Source organism: Oryctolagus cuniculus, chromosome 2 (assembly GCF_051225735.1).
Source record: "Oryctolagus cuniculus isolate XC-2025 breed Fujian yellow rabbit chromosome 2, ASM5122573v1, whole genome shotgun sequence".
NCBI classification, from domain to species: Eukaryota; Metazoa; Chordata; class Mammalia; order Lagomorpha; family Leporidae; genus Oryctolagus; species Oryctolagus cuniculus.
This window is the reverse complement of record NC_142868.1, coordinates 32,870,514-32,880,015: the sequence shown is the minus strand read 5'-3', so window position 1 is coordinate 32,880,015 and position 9,502 is coordinate 32,870,514. Positions and strand designations below refer to the sequence as shown.

At 53.3% G+C, this 9,502-nt stretch overlaps 1 long non-coding RNA gene across 2 annotated transcripts; it reads right to left on the bottom strand.

Moving 5' to 3' along the window:
- Positions 1-344: 344 nt before the first annotated feature.
- On the bottom strand, positions 345-8,678 carry LOC149127719 (uncharacterized). Of its 2 annotated transcripts, none has more exons than XR_016229585.1 (4): positions 8,582-8,678; positions 4,507-4,625; positions 1,228-1,353; positions 345-678 (listed from the first exon to the last, which is right to left on the bottom strand). It is a non-coding gene; the product is annotated as an uncharacterized LOC149127719 (long non-coding RNA). The 2 variants fall into 2 exon arrangements; XR_016229584.1 differs by having other exon boundaries at positions 345-566.
- Between the last annotated feature and the right edge of the window lie 824 nt (positions 8,679-9,502).

Here is a 9,502-nt window from a genome sequence, read left to right as displayed (position 1 = left end):
CTCTTTCCCTAGACACACACACACACATACACACACACACTCCCCAGAGAAAGGGTGAATGAATCACGGCTCACTGCAGGAGGGTTTGGGCATGTCTGAAAACCGAAATGCAGGTTCCAAGTTTGGCCACCCAGCAGCTTGCTCATGGGGCACCCAGGGGAGGTCTAACCTGTATTTTTGCTCTCCTGGAAGGCATGTTCCTGATTGTCAGAGACAGCCTAGTTTCACCAAAATCATTGCCTCTTTTTCCTGGGCGTGGAGCTGTACTATACCAGGTATCTTCAAAAAGTCCAAGGAAAATGCATATTATAAGAAAAAAAGACATAAATTTTAATTCTGTGCACTAAAATAACATCTTTTAATTCCATTTTTTCCATGACCTTTTCGAAGGAGCCTGGCATCTTGCACCTGTCTTGAAGTCACACTGCTGGAGAGCGTTGGCCGAACCTGGACTTCTCGTCATAAGGGGACCGAATGTGATGCGCCCACTTCCATGATGGGTCCACGAACTGCCCCATCATCTGCTCCTTTCCTTGCTGCCTGCTTGAAGCAGATGGGTGCAGCCGCTTGAAGTCAGGAGTTGGAGTTGATGGAGCCATAGGATGGAAGGAGCAGAGGAGAACCATCAGGAACCCCATTGTAGACTTGGTGAGGGGGCAGTTCTCGGTGCTATAGAGGCTGAGAGAGAGCACCAACTCCAGTGCCAGGAAAGGGGGAGATGCCACACACCTTGTCCCAGGCCAGAGGATGGCAGAGCTGTGCCTGCCTCAGCCACCAGCTACCCTGAACCCTGTGGTCTTCTACTCACCTGCTACATCCTCTACACCATCACCTTCCTTCCTCAGCCCTGCTCAACTTCCACAGCTATCACACCCTCTCCCACGCATTCCTCCCCACTGCCCCCCCACAGCCAGCATCCCACACAAAGGGGAGTAAATACCTGTAAGGCATTCAGGATGCATGCACATACACACAGTCTTCAAAATGCTCACAGTGCTTATGTACATGCCAATTGCCTTGGAATATAGATCTACTCATGCCTGCACACATACACACCCACGCACCGTGTGTGCCAATGCATGCACCTTGCGTGTGTGAGTATGTGTGAATAATCTCCAAATTTTCAAGGACATGAATTGTTCCGCTGGGGTTATCTGTCTCTGTATCAGATGCTCAACTTCTTTAAACTTCCCTAGAAGTTGCAATAAAAGGCAGTTTCCAGCTTACTTTGCTTTTGTTGAGCCAGGCAACAGATTCAGCAAACTTTGGAAGTGCCTGGCTGCTGATACGGATGTTATTCCACCTCTCCACTTTGAGGAAGAGTATTAGTGAGTTGTCCCCTTCCTTGGGTACCTAGAAGAATAATTATGGTGGATATACACCAAGGTATGAATGACTAACAGCTGGCAGAAATTGATTGCTTACTAAGGAACAGGATGGATGTTACCTCCCTGACCCTCCCCCTGCAATCAGCCTGTTCATGATTCCAAATTGTTAGGAGTTTTGGTAGCCATGACAGTGACACTCAAGGCAGTCTTTGAGACTACTTCTTTGAGGTCTCAGGCATTATGTGAGAAGACTCTTAATATTACCACCCATGAGAAAGATGTGGCATAGAGAAGTGTAATGACCTGCCCATAGACACACAGTGGCAGTCAGGACTTGAACCCAGGTAGTCTGGCTCTGGTCTACTCCCTTTGTCACTAAGCTACATTGCCTTTACTGTGAGGTTCTTGTGCGGTACTGTCCTAGAAGGACAGGAAGGAGTGGCGCCATCTAGGGCTGAGGGAGGGACTTGGAGATCCCTCAAGATCCCAGGCCCTGAAGCAAGCCCCAAGTTTCTGTCTGGGTCTTCCTGTCCAGCAGGGGGCGCCAAGAGCCCACCTTTTTCGGGTTCCTATTTAACCACAGAGAACTGGAACTCCCAACCCTTTGAAGGAAAAGTCCTGATCTTAAAAAAAAATTCTACCATTCTTTTTTTTTTAAATAAATCTTTTTCTTTTTTTTTTTTCTTTTTTTAATTTTTTTTGACAGGCAGAGTGGACAGTGAGAGAGAGAGACAGAGAGAAAGGTCTTCCTTTGCCGTTGGTTCACCCTCCAATGGCCGCCGCAGCCGGCGCACCGCGCTGATCCGATGGCAGGAGCCAGGAGCCAGGTGCTTTTCCTGGTCTCCCATGGGGTGCAGGGCCCAAGCACTTGGGCCATCCTCCACTGCACTCCCGGGCCACAGCAGAGAGCTGTCCTGGAAGAGGGGCAACCGGGACAGAACCCGGCACCCCGACCGGGACTAGAACCCAGTGTGCCGGCGCCGCTAGGCGGAGGATTAGCCTAGTGAGCCGCGGTGCCGGCCAAATTCTACCATTCTTGAAGTACAGGTATTTCTAAAAGTTCACGGAAAATTGACTTAAAAGTTTATTTTAGTGAAAATGTATTTCTTCAATCCACACATAAGGGAGATCTTCAGAAAGTTCATGAAAAATGGACTATGGAAAAGCTATGTGTGGATTTCAATATTTTTTGCACCCCAGTCAGCTTCTCTTTAAATTCCGTTCTCCACAAACCTTTCGAAGTTCATTCACATTTGTACTGTGCTGACCAAAGGAACGAGCCAGTACATGGAGATCACTAAGCAATGATCCAGTGCCTTCTGGGAGGGCCTGCAACAGGCGTCCATAACAGGAGCCCAGCAAAGCCGCAGAGGCCCCGTGCTCAGAGACACCGCAGAGACCTGTGGGCCGGGGAGTTTTCTTAGCAGCCTCAGAAAGCTTGCTGTTAAAGCTGAGGCCACGCCCGGGGGGTGGGGAGAGCAACCTCGAATGTAGCCATCCTCCTCGCTGGCCTGTGAGGTTAGGGGGCCCGTGCTGTCCTCACCGCCCTCCTCTGCATCCGGGGTGCTGTCACTCTAATGACTTTGCCACATCTTCTGCAGGCTATTAGCTCAGAGGAGCACCCTGGAAGACCAAACCTCAACCTGCACCAGAGGCAGGGGCGCCAGGTGGCCAGGTGGCCAGGTGCGCCAGGTGGCCAGGTGCGGCAGGATCAGTGCCCCGTGGTGGCGCTCTCCCCAGCCTCTCAATGCCTCTGCAGAAAAGACTGGGTGAGGGGCCTGACTTCTGAAGGGGCCTTGTCAGAACAGGGGCAGGAACAAAGCTGATTGATTGCCCTGGGAATGCAAGCATTTCTCCAGGCACCCATACATGCCCCAGCTGATGGGGGGATGGAGGGAGCCCCAGCAGGGGACCCTCTTCAGCCCCTGGGATAGCATATGAATGTGTGTGCCCCACCCCCAAGTCCACATGCTGACATCCTTACCCCAGGGGTGAGGGTGTTGGGAGGCGGACACTTCAGTGAACTTAGAAAGGGGGCCCCAAAGAGCGCCCTCGCCCCTTCCTTCGTGCAGGGACACAGTAAGCAGGTACAGTCTGAGCACCAGGGAGCGGGACCTCACCAGACGCGAGCTGTGATGGCAACTCCCTCTGCACTTCCAGCTTCTAGAACCTAAGACATTTCCTTTGCTTATGAGATCCTTGGCCTATGGTGTTTTGATGGAGTAGTTGGGTCAGAGTTATCCCCTTTCTGGGCTTAAGACGTGCAGTTCAAAACTAAATCAAGGGGAGAACACACAGGGACTCCCCCGCTGCCAGCCTCCAAGGAGGGGCAGGAGGCCTGGGTCCAGGTCCTGGTTTGTGCCCCTATGTGGGCTGAGCAGCGCTGGGCAGGTTAATCCCCTCTCTGCACTACGGTTTATCTCACCTGCAAAATGAAAGCAGTAAAATCCACCGGGAAGAGGGGGGTTGTTGAGTGCGTTCACAGAACGAGCACCACTTGGAAGCCCGAAGCGGGTGTCCGGCCCGCAGGAAGCACAGATGGGTCTCAGCCGTGGTGATGACGCCACCTCCTGCAGGCACCTCCCAATGTCCCTCTGCTGTACTCTGTACCAGGACCCTCACTGTTTTTCCTGCTCTGGGTGGCACTGGCAAGCTTCCTGCTCTCACCTGCCCGGCCTCTCCCAAACACAAACGCCCCCCTTCAAGGTAGCCGTGACAGGCCGTGCACCATGCACCCAGTGTGGCTCCTGGAATCCGGCTCCTGCCGCTCATGCTCGGTGCTAACTGGTTTGCCGCACAGGTCAGCTGGAGGTCAAGTGGGCCTCCATTCCGACGGTTCCCATTTATTGATTCTTGGCATTTATAAGCCAAAGTTCCCGGCCAAGGCCAAGGCCAAGAGGACAGGCACAACAATGCTGTCCTTCATCGCTGGCCCCCTCCCTTCCTGGAGCAGGCAGGGTGTGTGCAAACTTCTGGGTGGCAGGCGCACAGGGTGTGGCGAGAACTGCGGGTGTGGCTGCTCCCAGCCAGGCCTTGGAGAATGGGACAGAGAATGGAGGCGTGGGGCCAGGTGCCCCAGGTGTGAATGCCGGGGCCACCGGGGCTTCCTGCTTTGTTTTGGGGCTAGCTATGGGGGACTCTAGTTCCCTACTCTTTCCTCAGCTGTGAGAACACATACCTGCATGGAGCACTTGCTAGCCACGCTGGCATGCCGCGGCTTTCCTGCACTGGCCTGGGGCGTCGTCACTCAGCTTCTTCCTTCGTTAGAAGAAGGGCAGGGAAGAGCGGCTCTCTTGGCTGGAGGATTAAACGAAGCGCCAAGTGAGCGTGAGCAGCCATGGCGGGGGATTGCACAAGTGTGAGTCCACGGGATTCTCATACGGGTCCTCTCTGGTCGGAGGCCTGGGGCACCCTGAAAGAAGCCGGCAGAGCTGAGATGGGACCCCAGAGGATTCTCTGCCTCTGAATCCCAGGCTCTGGACTCAAAACCACTTGGCCTTGCTGTCTGCCTTTAGCAGCTTCACCTGCGGGAACATCGCTGGTGCACCTGCCCTGAGCCAGGCGGTGGCGACCTTATCTGGTTGGTTGACTGTTGCAGTTTAACTCAGTTCATCTGTCCTTGCAGGGTAACTTTCCGCCGGGTTGTGGGAAACTTCTGGAGCTTCCTTATCTCTTTGGAGGGTCTTCATGGAATCTCAAAATTCCCGTTTCTAGATTGAGGTTTAAAATGGACTATTAAATGCAATGAAAGGGACTCCGAGAGGCATTTACAGTTGTCCGTTTACCCTTGGAAGGCAACTAGAAAGATCTGCTAAGGGTCTGGGCGAAGGAAGCAGGATACACCCCCCACTTTGGGAAAAGGGCCTCCCGCGAGCAGAGGGCCGTGGAAACTCATTTCTGGATTCTGGACGGGAGGAGAGGAAAATGTTCCTCACTGGGAAACTAGGAAGGAAGCTGCCGATGCCACGGCCTGCTTCCAGGTATAACCCACCTCCTGGAGGTGTGCTGTAATTGCCGCCTCTGGAGACGCCAAACACGCAGATCCAATCCACGCAGCAAGGAACAAGTGCTTATGGGATGACCGGTAGATGCTGTGCTTGGGTTCTCCGGAGAAGCAGCCGTGGGACTGACTGCCAGGCCTGTGTGAACTGAGTACTGTCCACCTAGGGCCAGGGCCCAGGGTACCTACAGCACTAGTGGGAAGGCAGTTTCAGTGCCTGCAGAAGACCGGTAGTGCCGTGGGCAAAGCAGGAACCCTGGGGCCATTTGGCGTTCTCCCCCATCTCCGTGGCTGTAGGAGGCACCTTGAATAAGTGACATACTGTCCTGAGACCTCACTCTTGGCATTATTGCAGGGGACAGAATATCCACCCCATGTGTTCACTGCCAGCATTAGACAGGCCGCCAGGGTTTAAAGTGCTTGCAACAGCCCCGGGCACAGGGACAGTCTAAGGACCAAGAGATAAATTTGCCCCAGGTAGGGAGAGGCCTGGAGAGCTTGCCCTGACCCAGCTGGGACCTGGGTCCCCCCCGGGGGAGGGGGATGAATAAACCCTGGAAGAACATGGGGCTCCGGTATGCCCTTCCTAGGCCACCACTCAACCCACACACTTCTGCTGTCCCACGAAGGCTCAGGCCCTCACACGCCGGGGCTTCCCTGAGCCGGACAGTCTTGGGGTGCTCAGAACATCAAAGGACCAAAGCCGAAGCAGATGAGCCCAGGGCACGGCCCGAGACCCTGCAGCAGCAGAACCAGGTCCACAGCTGTTTCCCCAGCTCTGAGCTTAGGCTTCTCACGTCTGGAAAGGAAAAGAAGGGCCTTGAGATGCACAGGACTGAAGGGCTGAGACGGCCACGCTGGGCTTGGAAAGATGTTTTAAAGCACCCAGCGCCTGTGGGTTTTTCCCTAGCATTCACAGGGCCCGCGCTCGCTGGGGCAGGGGTGGGGGTCTTTGTAGACCTCCAAGAAGGGGAAAGGAGTCCAGGCAGGCCCGAGGCCTGGCAATGGCATTGAAGGTGGACAAGCCTGGTCTTTAGACTTTTGGGGTGTGTGTGTGAGGGCAGGTGGGATGGAGGACCCTGTGCGGCTCTGGCGTACTGTGAAAGGAAGCCAGTTCGGCAGGAACTGGAGGCCTGATGGAGCCTCAGAACGGCTCCTGGGAGACTGCCAAGAGAACCTCAGGGCTTTGTGCGGTCAGAGGCGGGCCCTGAATGTGCAGCAGGTAGGCTGGGGCGCGGCCTGGGAGTGAGGGGGGGGATAAGGTTCCCCACTCCCCGCCACATACACTTCCAAGCTCTGAAGGCCTTAGAGCCAGCGGCAAGGGTTGCAGTTCAAGCCTGGGAGGACTTGGGTCGCCCATGCTGACAAAGTCTTGAGGGAGCAGGGCCCCAGGGGGAAGGCACCTCTGGAACCCAGGAAACCGTAAGGATCCAGAAGGCGCTCACTGTTTAAGTCCAGTGAATTCAGTCCAGCGCAGTCTTACGAAGCACCTGCTGTGTAGCAGACCCTGTGGCGCAATTCAGCAGTGCACAGATGGACAGACTTGCCCCGCCCATGGGAAGTTCATGGTCTAGACAGAGAGCCCAACTGAGAACACAATGAAAAGTCTTGGAAGCCCATCCATGACATACGTGCCATCCCACCTCTTTACATTAATAAACGAGGAGAAAACACAATGAAAGTGACATGTAATGACACACACAGGACAGCCCCAGAGACAGTTGTGCTTGGAGGAGAAAGCACAGCTGCTTCAGACAGGGGCACCCAGGAAGTACCCCGCCCCCCACAGCAGGTGGCGCCCCCAGGGGAAGGTGGCGGCTCTCCCCTCCTCTCCCCAGCACCCAGACCCGCCCTTCTAAGCGTCCCCAAGGGTGTTTTATAAGGGCTTTTTTTTTCTAATTGCATCTTGTTTTTCCAGTTTTTCTTGGCAGAAGCTGTTGTAAGCTATTCCATCCCACACACAAGTGGAAGTCACGTGACTTTTACTTTCATGTATTTTTTGTGTCTTTTTTTCAGCTGTACAAATCGCACACGAATGTGATATCTTGATAATGACCGATTTAAAACAGGAGGAGCCGACCAAGGGCGCCGAGATGGTTCTGTTGGCCCCTTTCACCCGGGGCTTCCTGCCATTGGGTAACTGCTGTTGGGGGGGGGGGGCCTTTTCCAGGACCCGTGGTGATTCTCCTCCAGGTGAACTTGGGCTGCCCCTAGCCTCCTCTCCCTCCCTCTCACTTAGCCCCGAGGCTGGGGCAGAACAGCAGGTGGCTGTACCTGGGGAGCAGATTTCCCAACACTGGGCGTGCTCAGCTCACGGCTTTTCTTTCTCTGCCTGACACTGAGCTGTCTGCAAGAAACACCAATTCTCCCCCTGCTTCTCCAGGCCCCAAGTGCTACCCGGGCACCCCAACTCACCCACCCGGCTGGAGGCAGGCCACCAGGAACCCCTGTTGCCCTGACTGCACAGGGAAGCTGGCCACATCCGGGCTTCCGTTAGGAGCACACCTGGACCTCGCCCAGAGCCTGGGGGCCTCTTCCAGCGAGAAAAGAAATAACTTAGTTAGGTCTCATCGCTCATGCCTTGAGCAGACCCTGATTCCCACCCCAAGTCTCAGCTGCAAGGGAGCCTAGAAAATGTGATTTTTAGTTTTCCAGACCACAGTACTGGAAAGTGAGGGACTGCAGAATTTGCCAGCCTCAAAGATGCCACTTTGGCCTATGGAGTATTTTGAGCTGACGGCAGATATAAGACAAGCTCTCTACCCTCCTTCTATTTGCCTAAAAGCACAAGATAAAGTTGTACGGACGCTAATTGCCAATACCACGAGGTCCTTCTCAGCACAGAGGTGGCCCCAGAGGGCTGTGTATAACCGACTTCCCGACAAAAACCTCATCTGCTTTCCATTAGTCATCCATCTCCGTATTCTCCTTCCCACGGCCTGCCACCTAGAAACTCAAAGTCCGTTCCCTTTGTTGTGTCACTTCTGTGAAATGTATTGCATGTGTGTGTGCCTGAGATGCTGTAAAGCCCAAATTCTAACCACTTGCTTGGATTATCTACCCCTGGGCTGCTTTCACACAGCTGAGTATACGTGATATCCACGCCGATAAACTTCTGCTTGCTTGTCTCTGGTTCGTCTGCCTTTTGTTACAGAGCCCCAGCCAGGAATCTAAGGGGAGGAGGAAAAAGATTTTCATCCTCTACAGAGGTATGTTAGAGCAAGGTAACACGAAACCCAGAGGGCCAGCTTACCCTCCCACCGCGAGCAGACGTGTCTTCTACAGCTTAGCTTGCGTCTGCGCCCTAGCGACAGGGGTGTCAGCCCTGGAAATACCCTAATCAGAAACCCGGTATTAAGGTTGTACCACCTGGAATCCACTGAGTTTTAGCAAGAAAACCTGGCATCTGTAGCCCAGTCAAGGCAATTTAGATCCACTTGCAACAAGTTCCTAGGAACCGGGAGAGTGGATGTCAAAGTTTGATACACACTATCAAATTTCTTTTTAAAAGATCCTACTCAATCTTCCTACCGCCAGTGATTGAAAACGTCCTTTTCCTGTAGCCTCAGTGACTCGGGTCTCTTTTCAGTTGCACAGGTAGTAGTGGAGTGAAAGTAATCACGGTCATTGATTAGCAAGGCTCTGTGTCACACCTGCAGGCACTTTACAATCACTATTCCATTGATTCCTTATTACCCCACGGCTGGCTATGAACTGACCCATTTTACAGAGCGGGCAGCTGAGGCCCATAGGGGTGAAATAACTTGCCAGGGTGCATGATAGTAAGAGAAGAAACAGGAAGAGGAGCAAATACAGCCTGTTCTGAACATGCACACTGAGGAGTAAAGGCGTCAAAAAGGGAGACAGACTTAATGCCAAGGTTGTTATTGATGTAAGAATATGTTTTAGTTGGTATTTCGTTGTTGTTCAAGTGCTCTCTCAAGGTCATAGTTATAAACAGCAAGTCTCTCACCCTCCAGCAGTGCAGAAATAAGGTTTATTTTATTTTTTTATAAAGACAGTAAGTTTTAACTTTATTTACTGGAGAGGCAGAGGAAAAAGAGAGAGCATGCTAGTGTCCACTGCTTCATTCCCCAAAAGCCTGCAGTGGCCTGGGCCAAAATTGAGAACTCCACCCAGATCTCCCACATGGGTGGCAGGGACTCACGGGCTA